Raw genomic sequence first — 27645 nt, 5'->3', positions numbered from 1 at the left:
GGATATTACATTGGACACACACACTCACGCACACACACACACGCACACACACACACACCTTGTGCAAATGACATATACAGCATATTTCTTTGATTAAAAATTAATTTTCATTTGACTTAAAATTATTCAGTATAAATTCAAATATTCATTTAAAACAGATATTTAGGAAAATATTTTATATACAATATAATATTAGTGGTGCTTTCAAATGAGCTAACGTAAGGAATAAAATTTTGATGTCTTAAAATAACACAATTATTCTTTTTTATAGACCTTTTATAGCTGATGCTTACACAAAAATAAAGAAAAAATGAAAGTGGTCAAGGAAGGAAAATTTTTATATTTTTGAAAGGCATACAGCAAACAATGAGTCTGTCTATGTTTGACATATTTGATGAGTTAAAAATTGTGAAGTGCAAATTGTGAGGTGCAAAAATTGTGATGTGCAAATCGGTGATGAAATAATAACATGGAGAACTCAAAAGTATATTTAAAGATGATCCTCTAGGAACGGTTTACACAAATATGGAAGGAATGTTTGGATATATGTTAGTAAAATACATTATTTTGAAAGGTCAAATAAGTAATGCAGTAATCTTCTTCTTAAAATTGTGATAAAATTCAATTCTCACATCATGTAATAATTAGAGAAAACAGAGGTGAACATTTTAGTGTGCTGAAAGACTTTTACTTGTAGCTACCATTCAATCTTAAAATTAAGATTCCTTCTACATCACCATTTACACTAATATCTTTTTAAATTTATGTATTCAAATTCAAGTTAGTTAATATACCATGGTCTCTGTATTTAAGAGTCTCTGATGGTTTGTCTCTCTGTTTTTATCTTATTTTTCCTTCCCTTCCCCTATGTTCATCAGTTTTGTTTCTTAAATTCCACATATGAATGAAATCATATGATATTTTCTTTCTCTGATTTACTTTGCTTAACATAAAACACTCTAGTTCCATCTATGTTTTTGCAAATGGCAAGATTTTGCTCTTTTTGATTGTCAAGTAGTATTCCATTGTATAAATACACACCACTTCTTTATCCATTCATCAGTCAATGGACATATGTACTCTTTCCATAATTTGGCTATCGTTGATAGTGCTGCTATAAACATCGGGGTGCATATGCCCCTTCAAATCAGCATTTTGTATCCTTTGTTAAACTACTTAGTAGTGCAATTGCTGGGTCATAAGTCAATTTCATTTTTAATTTTTTGAGGAAACTCCATGCTGTTTTCCAGAGCAGCTGTACCAGTCTGAATTCCCAACAACAGTGTAAAAAGGGTTCCCCTTTCTCTGCATCCTAACCAACATCTGTTGTTCCTGAATTGTTCATTTTAGCCATTCTGACAGGTGTGAATTGGAATCTCATTGTGGTTTTGATTTATATTTCTCTGTTGATGAGTGATGTTGAGCATCTTTTCATGGGTCTGTTAGTCTTCTGGCTGCCTTTGAAAAAGTGTTTATTCATGTCTTCTGCCCGTTTTTTAACCGGGTTATTTGGTTTTTCGGTGTTGAGTTTGATAAGTTCTTTGTACATTTTGGATACTAACCCTTTATTGGATATGTCATTTGCAAATATTTTCTCCTACTCTGTCGGTTGACTTTTAGATTTGTTGATTGTTGCCCTCACTGTGCAGATTTTATCTTGATGATGTCCCAGTAGTTCATTTTTGTTTTTATTTCCTTGACCTCTGGAGAAATATCTAGTAAGAAGTTGCTGTGGCCAAATTCAAAGAGGTTGCTGGCCTGTGTTCTTCTCTAGGATTTTGATGGTTTGCTGTCCCACATTTGGGTCTTTCATCCATTTTGGATTTATTTTTGTGAATGGTGTAAGAAAGTGGTGCAGTTTCATTCTTCTGCATGTTTCTGTCCAGTTTTCCCAGCACCATTTGCTGAAGAGAGTGCCTTTTTTCCATCGGATACTCTTTTGTGCTTTGTCAAAGATTAGTTGGCTATACATTTGTGGGTCCATTTCTAAAATCTCTATTCTGTTCTATTGATTTATGTGTCCATTTTTGTACCATACTGTCTTGATGATTAGAGCTTTGTAATACAGTTTGAAGTCTGGAATTTTGATGCCTCCAGGTTTAGTTTTCTTTTTCAACATTACTTTGACTATCTGGGGTCTTTTCCAGTTCCAAAAAAAAATTAGGATTATTTGTTCTAGTTCTGTGAAGAAGGCTGGTGGCATTTTGATAGGGATTGCATTGAATGTGTAGATTGCGTTGGATAGTATTGAAATTTTAATGATATTTATTCTTCTAATCCATGAGCATGGAATATTTTTGCATTTCTTTATGTCTTCTTCAATTTGTTTCATAAGATTTCTGTAGTTTTCAGCGTACAGGTCTTTTAACCTCTTTGGGTAGGTTTATTTGTAGGTATCTTATAGATTTTGGTGCAACTTGTAAATGGGATTGATTCCTTGATTTCTCTTTCTGATGTTTTATTATTGGTGTTTAGAAATGCAAATGATTTCTGTATATTGATTTTATACCCTGTGGCTTTGCTGAATTCACATATCAGTTCTAGCAGTTTTTTGGTAGAGTCTTTTGGGTTTTCCATACAGAGTATCATGTCATCTGTGAAGAGTGCAAGTCTGAGTTCTTCTTTGCCAGTTTGCCTTTTATTTCTTTTTGTTGTCTGATTGTTGAGGCTAGGACTTCCAGTACTACATTGAACAACAGTGGTGAGAGTGGCCATCCCTGTCATGTTCCTGACCTTAGGGGGAGAGTTCTCAGTTTTTCCCCACTGAGGATGATGAAGCAAATGAAAATGAAAATACAACAATTCAAAGAGGAAAGTACATTGCAGTTCAGGCTTATCTCAAGAAGCAAGAAAGGTCTCAAATATACAACCTAGCCTTACACCAAAAGGATTTAGAAAATGAGAGCAAATAAGGCCTAAATGCATCAAAAGAAGGGAAATACTAAACATTAGAGCAGAAATAAACCATATAGAAAAAAAAAGATCAGTGAAACTAAAAGATGTGTTTTTTGGAAAAATAAATAAAATTAATAAAACCCTAGCCAGGCTTATCAAAAAGAAAAGATAGAGGGCCCAAATAGATAAAATTACAAATGAAAGAGGAGAGATCACAACCAATGCCACAGAAATTCACACAATTATAAGAGAATATTGTGAAAATTTTATGCCAACAAACTGGGAAATCTGGAAGAAGTGACAAATTCCTACACACTCACACACTACCAAAAGTTAAATAGAAAGAAATAGAAATTTTGAATCGACCAATAACCAGCAAAGATATTGAATCAGTTATCAAAAATCTCCCAACAGGGGCGCCTGGGTGGCTAAGTTAGTTAAGCATCCGATTTCAGCTCAGGTCATGATCTCACAGTTTATGAGTTAGAGCCCCACATAGGGCTGCGTGCTGACAGCTCAGAGCCTGGAGCCTGCTTTGTATTCTGTGTCTCCCTCTTTCTCTGCTCCTTCCCTGCTGTCACTCTGTCTCTCAAAAATAAACATTGAAAAAAGTTTTAAATTCTCGCAACAAATAGGAGTCCTGAGCCAGATGGCTTCCCAGGGGAATTCTACCAGCCATTTAAAGAAGAGTTAATATCTATTCTCCTCAAACTGTTCCAAAACATAGAAATGGAAGTAAAGCTTCCAAACTCATTCTATGAAGCCACCATTACCTTAATTCAAAACCAAGGACCCCCAACTTACTAAAAGGAGAATTACAGGCCAATATCCCTGATGAATCTGGATGCAAAAATTCTCAACAAGACACTAGCAGGTAAAGTTCAACAGTACATTAAAAGAATTATTCACATGACCAAGTGGGCTTTATTCCTGGGCTGCAGGGTTGGTTCAATATTCACAAGTCAATCAATGTGATACACCACAATAATAAAAGAAAGGATAAGAACCATATGATCCTTTCAACAAATGCAGAAGAAACATTTGACAAAATACAGCATCCTTTCTTAGTAAAAACCCTCAAGAAAGTAGGGATAGAAGGAACATTCCTCAGCATTAGAAAGGTTAATACATTAACATTTATACATAAAATTAACATAACATTAACATAAATGTTAATACATTAACATTTTATGCATGTGTTCATTCACCTTTCCTTATTTCATTGATCTACAAATATGCATTGATACACTACTGTGTATTAGAGTCTGTTTTAAGTTCTAAAAGTTCTTCCTCTTGTGTTTTGCATTCTACTGGGGGGGGAAATGTTATATTAAGTGCTGTGAAGAATATGAAAGCCAGTGGTAGGTTAGAGACTGAGTAGGAAGATTCATTGGCCAAAGGGGTCTATGATTTCTGTCTCAGGAATTGAAAGTTAAGCAAACACCTGGATAATGAGCAGATGTTGAAGAGTGGAACATCTTATAAGTGAAGATGCTTACAGATGAGATTTCAGATTATGTCAACACCAGTTCAGGTAGCATTTTCTGATGATAAATAAATAAAAGGTGAGCAAATGCCCACTGGTAATTTCATACCGGGATAAGATCTCCATCCAATGGAACCCTAAAACAATAAAGTTATCAATATTAGACACAAACTAAGAAATAAGAAAACGTAGCAGAATTCCAATGCACAACATCAACTACAATTGTAACAAATGGAGGAACGAGCTCATTCTCTTAAGAAAATATCCTCGGCTTTCCTTCTCAGAGGAAGAATGACTAGACACACGGTGGCTGGAGTCTGCTTCTATACTTTCACGAGAGGACACAGACTGTACTATTTTCCCAGATAATTGGTAAAGTATATAAACTCCCTGTGATAAACAACATAAAACCAGACCAAAGATCGTGATTTCAAAATATTTGATGTTAACTTTTGTTTAAGGTCAGGCTGAAAGAATTGATGTATTTATAAGGAAGGCAGCCTGCAATTTACAATTGAACTACCTCATATCTTCTTGTTATTTTCTCAAATCAAGCCAAATGGCCAGAAAGCTAGGAACTTTGGCCACTTTGGTTTCTTCCCCATCCCAAATGGTGACAGTAAACCTATATTATAAATACTTTAGCACCACCGCATTGACTAATATTGAAGATAACTGTAAAAAGGAAATATAAAAAAACAACAGTACATACAACCTCTTATTCTGTTTAGTGAATGAAAATCGCTGCCAGCACTTTTCACATCATCAATTTTCCTCCATTATGAGATGCACATCTGAAATTTCTTTCTTAACAAAAGCCCAGAAAATGACTCTGCGAAATCATTATGTGTGGGTGTGATGGATGAAGTGAATCATAGCTGAAACCTTATCTATTCTATTTAATTCAGATTTGCAGTTCAACTCTAATCCTGTAGAACTTTGACTTAATATGTACAAACCTTATATTGTTACTCACCTTTGACCATGTCTTCTTTTCGTATTTTTTCCTGACTCTGATTTTTATCAAATTGGTTTTTTTTTCTGCAAAATTGCTTTATTCCTCAAGATCGCTCGTGTCTTAAGTGAAGTCAAGTGGACTATAATTGAATAAATAAGATAGAAAACTACTGCAAATGCCCTTTTAATTTTTTTCTTGCAGAAATAAGAATCTGTGAATAAAACCTCTCATGGGAAAATGCACATAAATATTACGGACAATATTTCTACTACTAAAGCTACTTTTGAAGAACCTGAATATTGTGTAGAACCCAAGTGTTACTCTGTGGAGAAGGACCTTGGAATATAGCATACTGGTGCAGTCTCCAGTTAGCTCAGAAATCGACATTCTTACTAGTGTTTGTATAGAAAGAGGAGACAATATTTCCTCCCCTTGCAAATATTCAGTGTTCTTCTACTACCACTTTGCTGGGAAAATATGTAACATTCTTGTGACAGGAGCAGTAAGCATTGGACTGTGACCCTTGCATTTTGCTCATTAATATTTTGCAGGGCTCTCAGTCTGCTTCAACATTCAGTACAACATCTCGGTGCCTACTTGCTCCCCATGCCCAGGGTCCTGACTAGTGAAATCATGAGATGACTCCTAAAATTCCATAATTCCTGCATATTTAACTAACCTCAGACACTGAATGGTAACATTGAATAAATTAGAAATGCTGAATTCTATGCATTAGCAGTGATATTTAAAAATCTTAGAGCACAATGATGAAGAAATATTGACCAAGGTGGTTTTGACTGCTAATCCCTGGAGTTTCAGTGATAGGTCCATATTAGCTTCCTTAATTTGGGTTGAAACCACTCTTAGACAAATTTTACATCCTATCCATTAATGGATTTAATTCTATTAGGAACCCCAATAAAGTTTGTTTTGAATCTCAATCAAATTATTCTAAAGTTTATCAGGAAAAATAAGCAGACAAGACTAGCAAAAAGAATTCAACTCTAGAAGGTCAGTGAGAGGGCACTAGCCATCCCAGACCTAATTTTAACCGAATAAAAAAAATTGACATAAAATTAGAGGAACAGAGCAGTGAAACAGAATTGACAGCTAGGAACTAAGACCAATTACATATCTGCCTATTTTAAGATAAAAGAAAAAGCACAAATCAAGCCAGAAATGAATTTATATTAAATAGTGTTGAGATAATTGGTTAACTACTTGGAAAAATAATACAAGTAGAGCCCTATCTTACAACACATAGCAGAGTATTATAAATGAATAAAAATGGAATTGCTTTAGGTAGATTAATTTTTATTCAAACAATGGAAGATATTATTAAGCAGAAGGTGGACACATTTTCACTTTATAAAAATTTAAAACTGGCATATCTAAAATAGTAACCAAACTATATCCATCAAAAATAGGGGATACATTTATTTATATATTTATATTTTATTAAACAAGGGTCACGTACACAGCAATAAGATACAAACACTGTAACTCTGATTACAAAGTAAAGGCAATGAGCTGGTAATTCCTTAGGTGTAGGTGTAACAAGCAGATATAAAAATTAGGAAAAAATTACCTAGGTTGGTAACTGTTCATATGACCTTATTTTGAGGGTGGTACATAGATTTATCATTTTAAGTGTTATTTATTAAATTTGAAAGAGAGAGCAAGCAGGGGAAGAGCAGAGAGAGAGAGAGAGAGAGAGAGAGTGAGAGAGAGAGAGAGAGAGAGAGAGAGAGAGAGACTGGACTCCAAGCAGACTCCACACTGTCAGCACAGAACCCGATGTGGGGCTTGAACTCACGAAACGGTGAGATCATGACCTGAGCTGAAATCAGGAGTTGGGTGCTTAACCAACTAAGCCACCCAGATGCCCCCGCAGATTTATCTTTTTATAAAGCAGTTTGTCAACATAAATCCATGTATCAAGGCATTTTAAAATGGTTCTGTGCCGATCCAAGAAATTATACAGCTGTTTACTCTAGAAATTACTAATTGGGAGCATTGATACACACAAAAATCTTAAATGTAGTGTTTTTATAAAGCAGAATTTAGGAATAGCTTACATTTCCAAACATAGGGGGAAAGTATGAATATGGTGATGAATCTACTTAATAAAACTGTATGCAGCCATTGAAAATGCTTATTGTGATTAGGTGACATTATGGAGTGCACCAGGAAAATGCTTATTAGTTGAAGGCATTAGGAATAAAAGGCAGATATAAAATCATATGTAATAGTTCAATTGTTTAACTATCACTATGAAAAAAAAAACTTGAAGGGACTACATACATCAGGAAGAGTAGACATGACTGAATATTTATATTTCAGATAGAATAGTTTTTAACATATATGTTTCCCTTTTAAAGAATATTATAATGAAAAAGTTACTTTAAAAAGAATACATTATATATAATCTACAGCATTCCTACATTACCTCTGGATATTTTTCTAAAGCAATAATGCATTTTTCAGGATTTCACCCCCATTTTCTGCTACAATGTTTGCTATTCAGTTACAGATATCTGTGGTTTTATTCCATACAAGACATGTTTTTAATGCTTTGAAAAGTACCAAGCTATTCTGCACATACTATTATAAAGATGATATGCCACAGCAATCAGGAGCACCAATTAGCATCAATTATAACCTATCTTACCTGTCACCCTGCATCCTTGTGAAAATAGCTACAGAACTTTGCTTCTTTATATGCCCTGGGATTGAGGGATTTCATTGTTATTTGAGCTTGAACCCAGTCATTCAGTGAACATAAAGGTTAAATGAGGGCTGCGCAAATTAAGACTTTTAACAGATCATGATGTTTTCTAAAATTCCTTTTACCACTAACTTTTCAACTTATGACATTGAAAAATATATATGTGATATTACATTTGTGAGCACCTGTAAAGGTTTAGAAATGTGCCAGCTCTAATGGAAAGTGTAATTTAATGTGTTTTTTTTGATGTTGTTCTTTTTTTTTTTTTAATTTTTTTTCAACGTTTTTTATTTATTTTTGGGACAGAGAGAGACAGAGCATGAACGGGGGAGGGGCAGAGAGAGAGGGAGACACAGAATCGGAAACAGGCTCCAGGCTCCGAGCCATCAGCCCAGAGCCCGACGCGGGGCTCGAACTCACGGACCGGGAGATCGTGACCTGGCTGAAGTCGGACGCTTAACCGACTGCGCCACCCAGGCGCCCCTGATGTTGTTCTTTTAAGAGAATTTCTATAAAGTGCATTCTGACTGTATTTATACAGTTTTCTATAATGTATTCTCAATTGAACTGATGCTCCTTTGGGGAGGAAATGGACAAAGTCACTTTTCAATGCAAAGATACCATCTTTCATAAGATTTTTAACTTCTTTTTTTAAAAAAGGAAAATGATAGTAGTCATTTACTTTGAATTACGATATGATATCTATTCCTTTGCTTTGCTGAGACATTATTTTTTAATCTTTTTACTTTTGAAATTGGGGATAAATGAGTGAATACTGTAGGTACAGACACATTCAAAGGAGAAACTAATTTCTTCAGGTCTAAAACAAAAAATAAAGTTAGACATATCAAATAAATCTAATTAAAGAGCAATGACACCACCATCTGTGTATCCAGTATTATAGTCTCTCACACTTTGTAAAAACCATTTGCTGTGTGTGTGTGTGTGTGACAGACCAAACCTCTTGCACATGATTTCTTTCTATTTCCATCACATTTGGCAATGTCGATATTTCCTATTTTCCAAAACTTCTCTTTCCCCAATTATTGGACAGTATCTTCTGTGGATGTTGTTCTGCCTGTCTGACATGCATCATTTGAGATTCAGGGCACTTGGGCTGAAACACAGAGTAAGGCAGGAGTCAGTTTCCTGAAAGCCATAAGCAAATCTGTGAGAATCTAGAAACAACACAGTATGGAGTCAGGCTCACAGAGCTGACAGGTGCCAAAATTACCCAGCTCTTACCTTCCTGTCTCATCTAAGATGTGGAGAAGAGGGGAAAAGGGAGAGAGAGAGAGAGAGAGAGAGAGAGAGAGAGAGAGAAAGAAATACTTGTGAAAGAGGAAAGAAAAGAAAAGTGACTTCTGAAGGTCACAGCCTTTGGAAAGAGGCCTGCTAAAACGCTGAGGTTTAATCATAACACTATAGAACACTTTCTTATACTCTGTGAAGTGCTCAGAGGGAAATTTATAGCTATAAATGCCTACATTAAAAAAGAAGAAAGATGTCAAATCAATAATTTAGCTTTGTACCTCAAATAACTAGAAAAAGAAGAGCAAACTAAACTAAAGCTAGCAGGAGGAAAGATATAATAAAAACCATAGTGGATATAAATTAAATAGAGAATAAAAAGTGATAGAATCAATGAAATCAACAGATGGTTCTTTGGAAAAAGCAACAAAATTGAAAAAATATTTAGGTAGGCTGACTATAAAAAAAAGAAAGAAGACAGAAAGAACTGAAATCTGAAATGAACGTGGAGCTATGATTAATGATCCCACAAATTGAAAAGAAATATAAGAAAATACCATCAACAATGTATGTTAACAAGTTAGAAAAACTAGATAGAATGTACAAATTTCTAGAGACATACAAATTACTGAAATGAACTCAAGAATTAACAGAAAATCCAACCACTTATGGATTTATTAATAAAAATAAATGACGGATTCATTAATTTAAAAAACAACAACAAAGAAAAGACCAGGTCAAGGTTACTTCTTTGATTCTTTCTTTCTCTTTCTTTCTTTCTTTCTTTCTTTCTTTCTTTCTTTCTTTCTTTCTTATTCATTTTGAAAGATAGAGGATGGGCAGAGAGAGAGAGAGAGAGAGAGAGAGAGAAAGAGAGAATCCCAAGAAGATTCCACACTGTCAGTTTAGAACCTGACACAGGGACACAGGGCCAAACAGTGAGATCATGACCTGAGCCAAAGTCAAGAGTTGGATGCTTAACAGTTCCAGACACCCCAACTTCACTGGTGAATTCTACCAGAGATTGAAAACAAAACACAAGAAAACATCAATGCTTCTTGAATTCTTCCAAAAATTGAAAATTATTCTATAAGATTAACATTATGTCATCCCAAAGTAGACAAAGATACCACAAGAAAAGTAAACAGTAGACCACACATGAAGATAGGTGTGAAAATCCTCACCAAAGTAGTAACTTACTAAATTTATAGAATAATAAAAATACTCACCACGAATAAATGGATTTTTTCATGATTGCAAGAGTGGTTTAACATATGAAAATCAAGATAATATACCACATTGACATAATGAAGGGAAGACTGAAATAATTGTATCAATTGACATGGAAAACACATTTGACAAAATCTGGTATCTGCTTACTATAAAAACAGAGAATAGTAGATATATACAGAAATTTCATGAACATGATAAAGAGTGTTTATAAGTAACCCACAACTGGGGGTGTCTGGGTGGCTCAGTCAGTTAAGCATCCGGCTTAGGCTCAGGTCATCATCTTATGGTTCATGAGTATGAGCCCTGCATCTGGCTCTGTGCTGACAGCTTAGAGCCTGGAGTCTGCTTCAGATTCTGTTTCCCTCTCTCTCTGCCCCTCCCCTGCTCATGCTCTGTATCTGTCTCTCTTAAAAATAAATAAACATTAAAAAAATAAAATAAATAATAATAAATAACCGATACCTAACAAAACACTAAATATTGAAAGACTGAAAGTTTTACTCCTAAGATCAGGAACAAGACAAGCATCCCACTTTAACCACTGTTATTTAAAGTTATATTAGAAATTCAAGAGAAATAAGGCAAGAAAAAGAAATAAACAGCATTCAAATTGGAAAGAAAGAAGTAAAAAAAATTCTATATACAGAAGAATTCAGGAAAGGTACAAGACCAACATGAAAAATCTAGTTGTATTTCTATACACTCTCGATGGAAGTAAAAACAATTCCATTTGTAATAGCATCAGACACTATAAAATACTTAGGATACAGTTATCTGTGGAAGTACAAAAATAACACACCAAAAACTACAAAATACTATTGAAGGAAATGAAAGTAAATAAATGGAAATAAAGGGGAGTCTGTATTGATAGACTGAAAGACATAATATTTTTTTAATGTTTATTTAAAAATTTTTTCCATGTTTATTTATTTTTGAGAGATAGATAGAGTACGAGCAGGGAAGGGGCAGAGAGAGAGGGAGACACAGAATCTGAAGCAGGCTCCCGGCTCAAAGCTGTCAGCACAGAGCCCGAACATGGGGCTCGAACCCACAAACTGAGAGATCATGACCTGAGCTAAAGTCGGACACTTAACAGACTGAGCCACCCACGTGCCCCTATTTATTTATTTTGAGAGAGAGAGAGTGTGCATGTGCATGCAAGCAGGGGCAGAGCAGAGGACGAGGGGGACAGAGAATCCCAAGTAGGCTCTGTGTTGTAAGCACCGAGTAGCAGGGGAGATGGATCTTACAAACCTGAGCCCAAATCAAGAGTCAGATGCTGACTGACTGAGCCACCCAGGAGCCCCAGTAAACAGAAATAAATAAAAAGGAATCTCTATTAATAAACTGGAAGACGTAATATTGTTAAAATGCCAATACCACTCAAAACTTTCTATACTTCCAAAGAACTTGCCATCAAAATCTCAACAACCTTTTTTTCTTTTTTTTCCAGGAATGGAAAAGACTACTCTAAAATCTGTGTAGAATTTTAAGTGTTTCTAACAGCCAAAACAATTTGCAAAATTTCCTACAAAGCTACAATAATCATAGCAGTTTGATGTTTGCATCACCCATATACATCAGTGAAAAAGAACTGAGTGTCTAGAAATAAACTCATACAGTTACAATCAAGTAAATCTGGAAAAGGTGTCAAGACTAGTCAGTGGGGAAAAAATTGTCTTATCAACAAATGATGCTGAGATAAATGTGCATCCGCCTTCAAGAGAATGGTGCTGGATTCTTCAAACCATATATAAAAGTTAAAATGGATCAAAGGCTTGAATATAATAGCTATAATGATAAACCATGTAGAAGAAAACATCGGGGTAAATATTTGTAACTTTGGATTTGGCAATGATTAATTACACATGACAGCAAAAGCACAAGCAAAAAAATAAAAAGAAACGTAATAGACTTCATTAAAATAAATATTTTTTGTGCGCTAAAGGACATTACTAACAAAATAAAAAGACAACCCAAAGTGGAAGAATGTATTTGCAAATCACTTACGTGATAAAGAATTAGCATCCAGAATACAAAAAGACTTACTACAATGCAACAACAAAAAGAAAAGCAACCTAATTAAAAAATGGACAAAACACCTGAATAAATATTTCTCCAGAGAAGATTTACAAATTAAAAAGAAGCACATGAAAACATTTTCAATACCATTAGCTATTAGGGAAATACAAATCAAACCACATTGAGATACCAATTCGTACCCATTAAGATTTGTTATATCATAAGAAAAATAAAAAAGTGCTGACCAAAATTATGGAAAAATTGGAGCCCTTGCATACTACTGATGGGAATGCAAGAAAGTAGGCAGTTCCTCAAAACTTAAACATAGAATTAGAGCCCCTGGGTGGCTCAGTCGGTTGAGCGTCCGATTTCAGCTCAGGTCATGATCTCACAGCTTGTGAGTTCGAGCCCCACGTCAGGCTCTGTGCTGACAGCTCGGAGCCTAGAGCCTGCTTCGGATTCTATGTCTCCCTCTCCCACTGCCCCCAACCCACTTGCATTGTCTCTGTCTCTCTCAAAAATAAATAAACATTAAAAAAATAAACATAGAATTACTGGATAGCCATAAATTATAAACAGGTACTCAAACAAAACTTATATACAAGTGTTCATAGCAGCACTATTCCTAATAGTCAAAAGTAGGAAACAACTCAAATAACCATCAATTGATGAAATGATAAATATAATGCACTATTATTTGGCGATACAAATCAAAGAAATACACGTACATACTATTACATGAATAAAGTTTATAAACATGCTAAGTGAAAGAAGCCAGACACAAAAGTCACACATTACGTGATTTCATTTATATGAAATGTCTGAATAGAATGAGCCATAGAAACAAACAGCAAAGTAGTGGCATCTGGGAGCAAGTAGGAGGGAGGAAGGGAAAGTGGCTACATAATGAATATGAGGCTCTCCTTGAAGTGATGAAACTGTTCTTGAACCTAGTGGGGTCCTTGTCATATGACATTGTGACTAAATATAGCTAATGATAAATTTGCTTTTGTGTATTTTACTAAACACAAAACAAAACAAACACCAAAGCAAAAGAAACAAAATCAGCCAGTGACTCGAAGAATCTGTGTTTTCACAGAAGAAAAAAAAAAAATATATATGCAAACATGGAGGACATATTACAACTTCAAAAACTTACAGGAAGTGATCTAAGCATTTTTATCTACCACCCATTGCTAATAATACCCTTAATGGGCCTAGTCATCTTATTAAAATATATTCTAATATTTTAGAAGCTCTAAAAATAAATTTAAATGATATGTTTTCATGTTTGAAGACGTTTTCATACCTTGTCCCCCTTCTCTCCGTTCTTACCTGCTCTTACATTGCCCTAAAATATATGAAAAACCTGATTAAATTAGTGATATCCTAGAAAGTAGTGTTGCTTCATGTTCTACTAAAGAAGCAACACTTACCAATAGGTTCCTAGCTTTGGGCCCATTATATTTACTGGACCATTTTAATTAGGATAGTTGCTTTCTCTGGCCATGGAATTTTCCATAACAGAATTTACTTGGATGTCTCCTAGTGTCCTGAACTAGTCAATGCACTGTACCTAAACAAATAAGTAATTTTGCTTCAACCATGTGCTCTTAGTTTTGCTCTAACAGGAAGTTTCCTTCAAATCTATTAAAATGTGTTCATGCTCACCATCTGAAGATAACAATTTTGTTGTCTTCTCATGTCATGAGTCTGTCCTTTATATATACAACAAGGTTCAGGGTTGGATTAGCTGGCAGAGAAGTTCTGGGAGGTTTTAAGAATTACAACTATGTCTGAATTATGATCGCTCGGGATACAGGTTCACTAACATTTTAGGCAGATCTCAAGCTCTGGACAAAACTTGATGACAGAGAATCAAAAACAGTAAAATCATAGAAGATGATTCCTTAAACTGGGTCAAAGTGGTCCATTTCAGAATCAAAAAGCTGAGACATCTCAAAAGTACAGTGGAATTTGCACTTCATTTGTGAACACAAATTTTCAATATTTTTCAAACTGGAATTATTAAAACTTGGTCAAAATCACAGCTGCTTGTTCTGTAAACATACTATGTAGCTCTGCTTTCTCCAATTCTAAATTTTTGGTTGTGTTAAATCCTTCGAGAAAAATGGAGAAAATGCATCTCCTTCAAACTAGTCTTTATTGCCTTGCCTATGAAATAGCTCCATGAGAAAGGCAATTAGCTTGGAAAAAAAAAAAAAAAGACAAGGTTATCATCATGCTTCCTGCAACCTTAGACTTTCCTGGCTTAACTCCACTATCTTTCATTTATTACAGGTCTTCTTTCTACCTTGAGGTCTATGTGAGGACATTCAAGAAGTCACTTAGAGTATCCAGACTTGAGGCTGATAATATTGCACCAGACATTTTTAAAACCTGGATAAAGTCACAAGAGAACCTGGTTTATTGTCCAAGAGATTGCTAAGGTTTGGCTTCATCACGTAAGTTTCTGGTGGCATGATGGAGATTGTGAAAAACAAATAAAATATTAAAAAAAAATAAGTTATTGGCAGTGGTGGATGATATCTAGAACAGATTTACCTAAGCAGGTTCTGTTGTGTTTCATTCTGAAGACAGTGTTCTTTGGGGAAAATTCCAAGACATAAAAATGATATTCTTATTAAAGTCTCCAAGATGTAGTTTTGTTTTCTATACCTCCAGATATTGTTCCGTTATTGTTTTAAGCATCTGAATTTTTTTTTTTATAGATTTTTTTTTTTTAACGTTTATTTATTTTTGAGACAGAGAGAGACAGAGCATGAACGGGGGAGGGTCACAGAGAGAGGGAGACACAGAATCTGAAACAGGCTCCAGGCTCTGAGCTGTCCACACAGAGCCCGACGCGGGGCTCGAACTCACGGACCGCGAGATCGTGACCTGAGCCGAAGTCGGACGCTTAACCGACCAAGCCACCCAGGCGCCCCTAAGCATCTGAATTTTTTATGAGTATTTACAGTTATTCTAATTTCCCTGTTCTAGAGCTCATATTAATAATATTTGTAGAACATAAAGGAACTTTATATCATCTACGAAGAATCTCAGAAAGCAAAGAATGCTATATTAATATGTTTATATGCTTTTTCCTTGAGATAAGTAGTTTTTAAAATACCTTCTATATTTTATTGTAGCATAAGCACAAATACATAATTTTGAACTTACTAGTCTGAGGCAATACCTGCCATCACGTAGCCTCAGTAAAGACTTAATGTTTGTGCATAAGCATGTGTTTTAAGTGTGCATGTGACACATTGCATTATTGCACACGAGGTATGTTATTATGTGTGATTGACTAAATCTTTCTACAACTGTTTATAGGGGGTTATCTCCTGAGAAGTCTAGCAGCAGTAAAAGAAAGAAAGAACCTGATTTTAGAGCCATGTAGTTGAGATCAAGTTACATCTTCAGGATGTCATTGTATTTTTATTTATAATGTAGTCAAGGACAGAAGTTGATAACAATTTTCTGCTGCCTTCAAATTAAGATTCTCTCTTTTGAATTGTGCTAACAGAATGTTTCCAGATCTCTGTGTGGCCACTTCAATGGTGTATTCCAGTGGATTCCAAACTCTAGTGTGTGCAGAACTACCGGGAGTCTCACTAAGACAGAGATTGCAGGGCCCCACATCTGAAGAGTCTGAGTTGCTAATTCCGAGGTGAAACCCGAGAACTAACAAGTTCCCAGATGACATTTAATCATTTTATCTATTTGAGATAGTTTCACACAGGTCGTGAGATGAGTCTCTCACTTGTGTTCTCCTCCCAGGAAGACCAGCACTTGAAGAGACCGCACTCTCACTGCCTAGTTCTCTTACCTTCCCATGAAATATTCCCTGAGTACCGTTATGTCTTCCTTCTAGGCCCCCAAGATCCTCTCTATTTACTACTCTATGCAGCACTTGCACAGGCTTAAATGAAAGCCATATTTTTTTTTTAAAAAATTTTTTTTTTCAACATTTTTTATTTATTTTTGGGACAGAGAGAGACAGAGCATGAACGGGGGAGGGGCAGAGAGAGAGGGAGACACAGAATCGGAAACAGGCTCCAGGCTCCGAGCCATCAGCCCAGAGCCTGACGCGGGGCTCGAACTCACGGACCGCGAGATCGTGACCTGGCTGAAGTCGGACGCTTAACCGACTGCGCCACCCAGGCGCCCCTGAAAGCCATATTTTTAAAAAAAATTATTGGGGAACCTGAGTGGCTCAGTTGGTTAAATGTCTGACTTTAGCTCAGCTCATGATCTCATGGTTTTGGGTTTGAGCCCCACGTGGGGCTCTGCACTGACAGCACAGAACCTGCTTGGGATTCTCTCTTACTCTTTCTATGCCCCGCCCCCACTTGCTCGTGCACGTGCATGCGTGATCTCTTTAAACTTTAAAAAACATTAAACTTTAAAAAAAACAATAATAAAAAAATAAAAAGCATTAAACTTTAAAAAATTATTTTTTCCACACACTTTCAATACACCTTTCTCTAGTTACTATCTTTTCTATTTCTTCCCCCTTTTAAAACTCTTACGAACTTTTCAGTTACCTGTTTATTCATCGTCTCACATTTCTCACCTCAACATATTCTCAACATGCCTCTCTGGCTTCATATCTAAAAGTTCCTAAGAATAATTTTTAAACAACTTTTACTGCAATTCAGACACCATTTGATGTTTAAAAAATCCTCTTGAGTTTTCTTTTTCTAGTTTCTATACCGCCATAATCTCATGTTTTCCTCTACTTCTTTGACAACTTCTTTTCCGTCCGTTTTGCTTATTCTTCTTTCTTTGCATAACAATCAAGTGCTTGAGGTTCCGAATCCTCTAATTTCAATAAGTTCCTTTTCTCACTCTATATCACCTTTAAACAAATTCATTCACTCTGGTGATTTCCATTTTCAGCTATAGGCGAACAACTTCCAAGTTTTTAATTCCAGCTTTGATTAATTTTTGAGTACCAGACCCACAATTAAACTGCATACTAGGTGCTCTGAACTTAACATACCTGATGCATAATATTCCCCTAAAATGGTTTGTCATTCCAATATTCTCTGTCTCATTGAGGGGTACCATCATCATTTACCCACTCATTCATTCCAGAAACACCTAAGTTATCCTCAACATCTCCTTTCTTTTCACCCAGCTTCATACAATTAGTCACCGAGCTTTGTCAATTTCACCTCTCCTATCCTCAAATTCTCCATCCACCCCAGTGATCCCAGGCTGACTTCATTCAATGTTTTTCTCACTAAAACCATTGCCTTCTTTAACTTCATCTCCTCATTCTAGAAAGAATCATTATTGAACAATGCAATCTAAACATGCTACATTTTCCCTACTTAAAACATGTTTGTCCCTTTACATTGTTCTTAGGACAAAGCCCAGACTTTATGGCATGACTCACAAGACATTTTTTACCTGTTGTTTTATACCTGATATTTTACCACACTTGTTTACAATTTAAGCATATTGATTACCTTTAAAAATCAAATGATCTTTAAATAATAACTTTAATAAATATTGAATGTACTCTAAATATCATGCCATGCCATATACGACTTGGAAAACATTTCTAATTAGCAAAATTTGAACAATAGAAATATAATTGTAAAAGATCTTAAAAAAGTGCAATATTAATTTGGTGCCACAAAAGCAGTGTTACATTTTTTTAAAAGGAATATGTATAATTACACACTTTCACACACACATATGTGACTTTAGAGAATGACTGATTTGATACTACATGTATATTAAATTGTCTGCAGTTGAACATTGTGATTCTATTAGCTGTCAATTCCACAGAAATTGTCAAATTTGTTTTACAGTGATGAATAACCATAGTTATTCTTTTAAAGAGTTGCATATCTTTAGAATTTTTTCCTATGGCTATTTCTGAATCTCTCTCTTCAACCCAACGAGTAATAAATTGACATTTTTGCTAATGAAGTGATAGTTTGGTACATTTGACACACCTTGTTCATAGATGAAGCATTCATATTTCTCCCTTATCAAATAAGAATCTTTTTTTTAAAGTTTATATACTTCTATTGATAGAGGGAAGGAGAGGAAGAGAGAGAGGGAGAAAGCGAATCCCAAGCAGGCTCTGCACTGTCAATGCAGAGCCTGACGTGGGGCACAAACTCATGAACCATGAGATCATGACCTGAACAGAGATCACAAGTTGGATGCTCAACTGACTGAGCCACCAGGAGTCTGCCCAATAATAATCTTTAAGTTAAATTTATTTAAATCCAACAATATTTCATATTTCATGCATGAGCCTTTCAGAGGTCCTCATATAAGATGGAATGGTAATGACAGCCGTGCTTCTGTGAATGTTCTGGCTCAAGAAAAGAAATGTCTTTAGGAAACCTATCATCAAAGATTCAAGACCATCAAAGTTAGGATTTACCAAGTCATGCTCTTACTTTTGCTATACTGTCTTATGTATGCTTTTGGTCTCATGCAAGTAAAAAAAAATACTGCCCATAAACAGTATAATTTCTGTATCTTGCCTGTTCAAAAATAAAAGAAGTCAACTATATATTCAATTCTTTTTTATCTTTTTTGCTTCAGGCTTTGTAAAGATGTTGCTCATTGACATAACATTATCTTAACCCTCACCATTTTTAATTTTAAAATTACCTCATGTATGACATGAGTCTGACATATACATTGTAAACCAACAGTGAATCTGACAATATTAGTACTGGAGAGTACATGTTTAAATACTTGAGTTTATAATTTATGATAAGGATAAACTTCCAAATTTAAACATCAACTGCATATGATTTATTAGCTTTATGTTTAAGTGTAACAAAGAGAACAGCAATAGAAAAAAGCCATACATAACTAGTCACTAGTGATAATTAAGCAATAGTTACTTTTCATCTATAAAGTATATTACTATAGACTATTACTCTCAATGCACGTGAAATGACTTTGAGTGATCAAAGTCTGGGCATACTAAATAATAGTCACATTTTGTTATGTATTATTTCACAAAGGAAAGTGTGCAAATACGGAGAGGTTAGCAAAAAAGGAGAAATATGACTTTCTACAACACTTGATTTCATAATTGTTGGGAAATAATTCTGTGGGGGAGAAATCACCCTCAAAGTTACATTCTCAATATTTACTTACAGACAAAAGGAAGATGAGACAGACACAAAACAATATTAATGTGATCTGAGACAGTCTCCTTTGAGATTTCCATTGTTCATACAATTTTGCCTATGGCAATGACACAATTTATTTGATATACAGCATTAATATGCATGAATAAATAGACTTGATATGAGTATCAGAATAAGCAAGGCTACTGTGATAACATCCAAATATAATCCTTAGGCAAACATAAGATAGTGTAAAGCAAACCATTGAAAAGTAGATTCATTAAGAACTAGCATCATATTTATGTAATTGTTTTCCTTAAATCTACAAGGAAGTTCAACTTTTGTTCACTCAAAGATAAAAAAAAATTCTGACAAAATCTAAGCTTTGGAAGTCAAAGTATGCTTCTTTTGGATAAAATCCTATTTCAGAATTTGAACTAACAACATACTTTTTTACTTTATCTGGCTCTACTTAACTGTCAATTATTAATTAGGAATTATCTTGGCTCCCACCAATTATCTTTGAATGACATTAATTATTTCTCAGGTTTCAACAGATTTTTGCCACTCTTTATCTGATGAATTAGCACAATACATATTAATTTTTAAAATAGCATATGATTATTTTCTACTGCTTTCCCTTCACAATGTAAATATAAATCTTATTAACTTTTCTCAATTATCAACACAGAAAGCCAATTAAAGTAACAGTAAATGAGAGAGGAAAATAACAAACAGAAAAGAAGTAAGAAACAAAAAAAAAAAATAAATAGAAGAAAAGAAATTTTCATTGTGTGTTAATGCATATTGAAGCTGACCTAAATCTTGTAAGAATAAAGATAGCGCAATGTATTACCTAATGAAGACTTTTATTTATTTGTTTTGGTCATATATACCACTTTATTAATTATGCAATTGAGTTCCGTGCATAAAGCTAGCGTCACTGTTCCTGTAATTTTCAGGGAAGGAAAACTCTGACAAATTGTGCGGCAAAGTAACAAGGGAGATGGACGGATTACTACAGAAACAAAATTACTTTATTTATTTATTTTTTTTAATTTTTTTTCAACGTTTTTTATTTATTTTTGGGACAGAGAGAGACAGAGCATGAACGGGGGAGGGGCAGAGAGAGAGGGAGACACAGAATCGGAAACAGGCTCCAGGCTCCGAGCCATCAGCCCAGAGCCTGACGCGGGGCTCGAACTCACGGACCGCGAGATCGTGACCTGGCTGAAGTCGGACGCTTAACCGACTGCGCCACCCAGGCGCCCCGAAACAAAATTACTTTAGACCCAGGGTTTTGATCCTTGGGTTTGCCATTCCAGAAAATGGATTTGATATCTCTGGAGCAAGCTTATACCAGCCCCAAATCATGAGATTCACAAGAGACTGACATATAAAGTACAAGTTCCATTTGTTGGTTACAAAGAGAAAAGTAATTCTGACAAACAGGTTGGGATCCTCATGACGGCAGGACTGATGCCTCCCCATAGTCACATCTACCTAGGAAGAAAACAGATAAGGTTGCTTCCAGAACATGAAATCAGAGAGGGAAGATGAGTAGGTTATAATTCATAGAATCATTGATCCGTAATAGTCAATTCAGTCATTTTTTTGCCCAAGAGCACCCCTGCTTATGAACAAAATTATGATTTTTTTTTTTTGCATTTAGATAAAAAGCATATCTCAAAAAAGTTCCAAAGTAATATCATGCAGAACATGTTAGAATAGATTTAAAAATTGTACAATATCCATCCAATGAAATATTTATGGCATTGAGAACGATCGAGTAGATATGTGTAACATAACAGATAAATGTCAAAAAAAAATCCAATGTTGGGCTGCTGGGTGGCTCAGTCAGTTACACAGCTGACTCTTGATTTTGGCTCAGGTCATAATCTTGTGGTTCATGAGACTGAGCCCTGCCCTGTGAGCATGGAGCCTGCGTGGAATCTCTGTCTCCCTCTCTCTCTGCCCCTTCCCCTCTCACATGCTCGCTTTCTCTAAAAATAAATTAAAAAATAAAACTTGAAAATAATTTTCAGTGTTGAGTGAAAAAAGCAAAAGGTAATAATCCATTTAGTATAATATTACGGATACGAAATTCAACACATACAAAATGTAACAGTACTACATTTAAAAACACTCATTTAGGGGCGCCTGGGTGGCGCAGTCGGTTAAGCGTCCGACTTCAGCCAGGTCACAATCTCGCGGTCCGTGAGTTCGAGCCCCGCGTCAGGCTCTGGGCTGATGGCTCGGAGCCTGGAGCCTGTTTCCGATTCTGTGTCTCCCTCTCTCTCTGCCCCTCCCCCGTTCATGCTCTGTCTCTCTCTGTCCCAAAAATAAATAAAAAACGTTGAAAAAAAAATTAAAAAAAAAAAAAACACTCATTTATAGTAATACTATTTTTAATACTTTTATCATTTATATTCATTTATTTTTTGAGAGATACAGAGACAGCATGAGCAGGGGAGGGGCAGAGAGAGCGAGACAGAGGGAGAGTGAAACCTAAGCGGGTCGATGTGGGGCTGAACTCACAAAACCATGAGATCATGACCTGAGCTGAAACCAAAAGTTGACACTTGAACTGACTGAGCCAGCCAGGTGCCCCAGTAATACTATTTTTAAAAGCAGAAGAGTCATAAGCACAAAATTTAGAAATGTACTTGATATTAGAGGAAAGGCGGTAGGATTCAAAGGGCACTTGAGTATTGAGAGCTACTTTTTCAGCTCATTTGATTTTCAGATGTGTTAGGTTTATATGTAGGTATTTGTTGGTTATTAATATATACACATATGAAACCATATATTCTATCATATATCCAAGATGATACTTGGTGGAGATTCCATAGGTAGATAAATTCAAAAGGTGGCAAGTACAACTACAGTTCAGTTGACATTCTGGCCGCTTGTATTACAATCAGGCTAGTTTTATTCAATGCCACAAACCACAAATTGGAAAAACAATAGCATTCATCTTTGATTTTATGTTCTTCAGTAGTTTCATTTCAAACTGAGACTGATGGATTTCCTTTTCATTCTTAATAATTTTTCTTGCCTTTTACTTGTTTCCCATCTCCTAGAATGGAACCCTACTTTGTAAAAATTCAGAAACAAAATTTATCAAGCATTAGCTTTTTTTTTTTTTTTTTTTAACATTGGGATGAACATTTTAATCTGACAGTAGCACATAATACCATACAGGCAGTACTTCTAGCTCCAAGAGTCCCTTTCCAGTTTATAAGGAAGTTATCAAAAATAACCAGATTTGCTAGAGCCTGGTCCCCTGCCCCTGGAAGGGACAGGGAACGGAATGGGCAAAGCACTGAGGTCTGCTTTCTTGCCACTCATAGATCCAGTTCTGAGCTCAGCTTTTGTAATCTACCAGCTCCTCAGGCTGAAACCGCAAGCCAATCTCCTTCTCTGTAATCTCCATGGAATTGCTGCATGGATAAGCTTCTCCTGCCAGCTTGGATGCACAAGTTTCAACAGATGATACTACGCATGGAGCCCACAGGATTGGTCTCCCTGAGCATCACTCAGCCTGTCTCTGCCACATCCAGCCCCTCTAACATCATGGCAACCACAGGTCCTGATTGCATGGACTTCACCAGGCCAGCAAAGAACAGTCAGTTCTTTAGGTCAATGCAGTGTTCCTTAAAAAGCCTGAATTAATCTCATAGCAATAAAATGGAATCCTTTTTGCTGAAAACGCTTGATCTCCCCAACAAGGCTGTGCTGGACCCCATTGGGCTTGATGGCAATGAAGGTATGTTCGCTGTTGGCCGTGACCCCTCTAGCTGCTCCGGCTGCAACCAATGGCAACACTTAATGTTAGCTTTTGATGTCACATATCATTTTCATGTCCTCTACTGGACCATCAAAATAACTGAAAAGTTGCAGGCTCTAAAGTGGCCACGTAATTAAGACCAAATATCACGGCTTTGATCTGCCTGGCCTCATGAATTCAGAACCGATGTGGACTTGGGTGCCTAGCCCATATCCACATGGGTAATGATGATAAAATGCCCTTTTTGTAATCTACTCCTACCATGAAGTACATATGAGCCCTGAGGAAAAGACATATTGTGAGAGTGGATCCTTGGATACACACAAAAAATACCTCAACTAACTTAGATTAAATTACTTTCTTCTGTTGGAATAACAGCCTGAATTACAAATGAATTTTAGTTAATCAAAATGAAAAAAAAAAAAAAAGAGAGAGAGAATGTCTCTTAAAAGCTGAGGTTTTGCTGAGTTCCTGGGTGGCTCAGTCGATTAAATGTCGGACTTCGGCACAGGTCATGATCTCACAGACTCTGAGTTCCAGCCCTGCTTCGGGCTCTGTGCTGACAGCTCAGGGCCTGGAGCCTGCTTTGGATTGTCTCCCGCTGTCTCTGCCACTCCTCTACTCATGCTTGCTTACCCTGTCTCAAAAATAAATAAACATTAAACAACTTTTTTTTTTTAAAGAACTGAGGTTTTGCTTAGGAAAATTTATGCCCAATAAAGATACTTGAGGCATAGAAAATTTGTTTGTTACGCTTTTCATCCATAAACAAAGCCTGATAATTTCCTTTTTCATTTGTTTTGAAGATTAATAAGAAAAACAAAATTCTAACTGTTTGGGCTAGCTAGTGACTTCTGCTTAATCCACACAGGGACATTCACAGAATACGACTATTGGATGTGTTTGCATTATAGGTTTTGCCATAACAAAATTGAGGGTGAGACTTGTGTGATATAGCTAATATCTCCAAAATTCTTGGGCTAAGGCCTATTTCTGAGTTTCTCCTGTCCCTGATTATCAACTGGGCTTATAGTCACTCCCAAATTCCATAGCATTTTTGTGATCAGCTTTTGACCCAGGGACTTTAGTTATTATCTGTTTACAAATTTATTTCACATTTAGTTCATGGAATACTTGAAAACAACTGTAGTATTATTTTAAATTAATGCCAATATCAGTTTAAGATCTATAAATTTTGTGAAGTATTTTCTGATTAAAATGTACTGAAAGAGCTAGCTGGTTTATTCTCCTCCAAATTACTCTTGCCATAAGCACAGACACACTGAAAACTATGAAATTTCAACTGTATTTTGTATGGAAAGACATATACTTAGTTTGTCACTAGAATACAAAGAAGGCCAGAGTGACTATAGCAAAATGAGAGAAAGGAGAATTAGGTCCAAAAATGGGGCCAAAGTGGAGTGGTCATATCCCATGAGGATGTGTAACCTACGCATAGTTTAAATTGTAAAATGAAGTAAAACATGCTAGAATATTTACACTGAGAAATGTGATCAACTTATTCAAGGATCACCCTGGCTGCTAGGTGAAGAATTGAAAATGGAGTGCAGTGCAAATTGATGATGCTACTAAATTTATAATGCTGAATATTCTAGAAATATAGAATCTTCTGCCAAAAGAATTATGATTTGGTCTACCAATATGTTAAAAAACAATATAGTATTGATACAAAAATTGATAGATGGGTTGACGATTTAAAGGTCCTTGGGGCAAAAGTTGACAGAGAAAATAGTGGAAAAGAATGACAGCTCAGAAATTGACCAATGTGTACATAATATATATATATATATATATATATATATATATATATATATATGCATAAGTTTTTTTTTAAGTTTTATTTATTTTTGGGACAGAGAGAGACAGAGCATGAATGGGGGAGGGTCAGAGAGAGAAGGAGACACAGAATCTGAAACAGGCTCCAGGTTCCCAGCTGTCAGCACAGAGCCCACGCGGGGCTCGAACTCACGGACAACGAGATCATGACCTGAGCCAAAGTCCGCCGCTCAACCGACTGAGCCACCCAGGCGCCCCTATGCATAAGTTTTAAAATACCCAAATTAATTAAATTCAGTGATAGTCAAACATTGCTGAAAATTTGGGCCACCTGCATGGCTCAGTCTGTTGACCATTCGGATCTTAATTTTGGCTCAGGTCATGATCCCAGGGCCATGGGATTAAACCCAAGTCAGGCTCCATGCTGAGCAGGGAGCCTTCTTAAGATTCTCTTCCTTTCCCTCTCTCTCTCTCCCTCTGTACTTCTCTGTGGCTCATACTTTCTCTCTCTCTAAAATAAAATTTTAAAAAAGTACAAAACATTGTCAAAAAATTAAGAAATAATATAAAAAATGTCATTCACATCTTATATCTGAACTTATAGTTTAAAAAATATAAAGAAAAAGATGTGTCTATGTATAGAATTTTGTGAAGGAAAGTATTTCCTAAACATATTAAAATTCTTTTAAAGCGACATAGATTTTTAAAGATTATAAAAACACAAAGTCAAAAGTAAAATTAAATGATATATGTACAATAGCAAAACAGTTAGACAACCATGAAAAAGAATTAGTATCTTTTTTAAGGAAAATTATCTTATCAAACACAAATGCAAATGGTAATACATCTACAGAAAAGAAGTCCAAGATCATCAAAAGAAAGGAAGATCAGTAAGAATATAAAAATTCCAAATCATTGTTTATTAAATGTATGCAGATGAAATGAAAACAAATGTGATCATGAGGTGTCAAATTTTCTCTTTTCTAAATATTTTTAAGACAGAGAGAAAGTGCGCACGAGTGTACACACACACACACACACACACACACACACACACACACGAGCGAGCACGCGCGCGCGCGCCCGCGTGGGGGAGGGCTGGGGGGAGGGGACAGAGGATCTGAAGCAGGCTCTGTGCTGACAGCAGAGAGCCAGACGCGGGGCTGAGCTCAGGAACAGTGAGATCATGCCCTGAGCCTAAGTTGGGCACTCAACCAACTAAGCCACCCAGAGGCTCCTCAAATTTTCGAAATGCTTGTTCTCTCATAAACTGCTAGTGAGAATACTGACTGATAAAAGATTCTTTAGAGAGCAATTAGAATTTTAAAAATATGTACTTTTTACTGTAATTACATTTCTACAAATTACGCTGTAAAAATAGAGGATATGTTTAAGGATGTCCCCCAAACAATATTATATTGAAGCATTGGAAATAAACAAGTTATTTAAATAAAGTATGGCAGGACAGGATTAAATAATGTGTAACCAATATTATGGATATTTTCAAAAGCTATTAATGATGCAGACTACTTTCTTGAATGCAATGTTACCTAAAATTCAGGATGTAAAATGATTGCAACCACATTAAAATCATGCATGTGCTTAGATGTGGCAATGAGGGCAGAGTGTCTATAATCATGGCATTAAGGGCATTTGCTTTGCCCTCAAATTAGGAAGGTCTGGATCATGGTTCTGAAACCTGCCAGCTGTGATACCTTAAGCAATTCACTCTCTGTGACCTTGGCAATATTAATATGTGCCTAAGCTTGGCTTTACAGAAAATAGAATAATAGTAATATATGGCACTTTGTGAAAATTTATTTCATGGTATCATGAAAAGAGAGGAAAAGAGAGCCAATAACAGTGTTTTACATTTTATATATGATTTCCATTTTGTACGTAAGAAACACTTCTGTTTCCACCTAAAAAATAAAAAGTGTGAATATTTACTGTATTTTGGAAGCCTTTTTCTACCCCTCTTTCATCATACCCCTTACAGTTGCTCCCTACAAGCAGCTGTTCTCCTTAAATTCGTGTCGAGCATTCTTTTGAGCTGTATTGTTTAACTGTCTGCTTTTGAACTTTATGCATTTGTGAAGATACCATAAAGTTTCAAACGTAATTCGCTTCCTTTTCTTAATATTACATTTTTAAGATTCATCATGGTTGACACGCATGGCTTGTTGATTTATTTTCACTGTGCATACTATTCATTGAATGAATGTATGATGATTAATCATTCTATTATTGATGATATTAGGCTGTTTCCACTTTTTTTAGATATTACAAAAAACATTCTTATATATGTCTTCTATGCACCCATGCCAGATTGTCTATAGATATCTATAGAATTGAAATTGTTGG

The 27645-nt window shown here is 35.6% G+C and overlaps 1 pseudogene; it reads right to left on the bottom strand.

The window, feature by feature from the left end:
* Positions 1 to 22965: 22965 nt before the first annotated feature.
* The window catches only part of LOC131492420 (nucleoside diphosphate kinase A-like), a 33359-nt pseudogene continuing 28679 nt past the window's right edge, over positions 22966 to 27645 (bottom strand).

Source organism: Neofelis nebulosa, chromosome 13 (assembly GCF_028018385.1).
Source record: "Neofelis nebulosa isolate mNeoNeb1 chromosome 13, mNeoNeb1.pri, whole genome shotgun sequence".
NCBI lineage: Eukaryota > Metazoa > Chordata > Mammalia > Carnivora > Felidae > Neofelis > Neofelis nebulosa.
This window is presented reverse-complemented; position numbering and strand designations above follow the sequence as displayed.